Below are 1962 nucleotides of genomic sequence, written 5' to 3' on the forward strand. Positions count from 1 at the left end.
TCTCTTATCTCTCTGTCCTCTTTTCTGAACTGTTATGGATGCACTCCTGAGGCCTAGATTTTCATTTTGGATTTCCTGGCCTGCCCTCCAGTTACCTGACTGTCCAGTGTCAGATGGCCTGGGAGTTCCAGCGAGTGGAACCTAGCCTGCTGCCTACTCATTGGTGACCATGGTTGCTTCCCATCTCCTAGATCACTTTATCTACCATGTGGGGGAGAACTTCCTGGTTCTAGTACTGGAGGAGTGATCAGAGGAGAGCAGGGAAGGGAGATTGGGGGAATGGTTGATAAATGTTGCTGGGGACATAAGTATAGGGATTGGTGGCCAGTCTGGATCCCTGGTACAGAGAATGCTTTGGGCAGCACTGGTGTGCCATGGGGGCTGGGTGCACACCCACACACAGCCCGGGAATATCTTCCACAGGCATAGGCAGAGCTCAGGACACTGGGAGTGTGCATGGAGAGGCAGTGATAGGGAGGGGGGGGTCTCCCACAAGTGGGAGGTGCAGTAGGGCATGTGTATGATCTCTTTTCAGAGGGGAACAGTGACCCTTGACCTCCTCGACTAAATGGCCATGGGTGGCCTTGTGTGCCCTGAGTAAACAGGAGCTTTGGGCTGGTATTCAGTCCTGGTGTTGGAGTATTGGAAGTCAGGCACATTCCAGAGAACCCACTCCCCTTTGAGAGCGCAGGGTAGCTATATGCAGGGGGGCTGCAGGTGGGGGGCTCGTTCACTGGTGCCTGTGCAGAGCTTTCAGAGCCTGTGGAGTCAGGAGTGTTTCCCATAAGGCATACTTTCTTCTTGGAGCCTGTGTTCAGTCTTGGGCAGTGAGCATGGCCCAAATGCCCCCCACCCCAGGTTCTCAGCACTTGGTCCCTCAGTCACTCTATCCTTGGCGAGTAATGGCTCCCCAGAATGGCATGGGATGGAAAGATCCCTGCGCTTAGAGTGTTCACATTCCTCATAGGGCAGGAGGTAGCGTATCTGTGTACAGATGAAGGGGGTTGTGGCGTTTGGAAGTCCCAGTTTCCTCTGGGGTGAGATAGGTCCTGAAGTGTGTGCTTGGATGAATGGATTTGGGGAGGGAGGGATTCTGTGCATGTGGAGGGGGCTCCTACAAGCTACATAGGCAGGAAAGCCAAAGTGGGTGAGGGACTGGGGCAGACTGTCCTGGCTGGGGTGGTGATGGGTGTGGGGGTGTTGTGCAGAATGAGGTCAGAGGCCCGGGGTGCCAGGTTGGCAGTCTGAGGTCAGGCTAAGGGTGAGGGATCCAGGGAGGGATTGCTATGCTGGTGCAGACAAGGTGCTAAGCACCCCGACTCAGGTGCTGGAAGTGGGAGTGGAGGAAAAGGGGTGACCTGACAGGAGACCCTTGATAGCCGGCGGGAGGTGGGAAGAGGGTGTCTGTAGCTCTAGGGCAGTAGCCAGTGTGGATGACCTGAACCTCCTGATTGAGGCTCCCCTAGCCTGTGGAGGCCTTGGAGGCTTTCAGATGATGCCTGTGACATTTTTGCCTCCCAGGAAGCTGTGCCAATGGCTTTGAGCCAAAGTCCTCCAAAAGTCCTAATAGGATGGGCCAGGTTCTGGCTCCTGAGTTAGCCGTGGGCATGCCAGGGTGTGAAGGGCCCTGCACAGGAGACAAAGGGTCCCCAGGAGAGAACCCTTCTGCCAGCGTTTCCTCCTGCAGAAGGCCCAGGTGTTTGCCAGTGAGGGAGCCGAGACTTGCCCAACGCTTCTCAGCTTGGGGTGGGTCCAGGTCTGGGTCCTGGGCTGGGAAGAAAGGAAGGAAGTGAGCCCTTGCTTGTGCGCCTCTGCAGCCCAGGTTCTCTGCCTTCACAGCCCCGCTAGAGGTGGTATCACCCCCACTTACTGGTGAGCAAATAGGCTGGGGGGGGGGGGGTTGGTGTCAGGTTACATGGCTTAGTTGATGGCGCAAGCCCAGGTCCAAAGCCCATGCTCTTC

The sequence above is a fragment of the Pongo pygmaeus genome, chromosome 2, assembly GCF_028885625.2.
Source record: "Pongo pygmaeus isolate AG05252 chromosome 2, NHGRI_mPonPyg2-v2.0_pri, whole genome shotgun sequence".
NCBI classification, from domain to species: domain Eukaryota; kingdom Metazoa; phylum Chordata; class Mammalia; order Primates; family Hominidae; genus Pongo; species Pongo pygmaeus.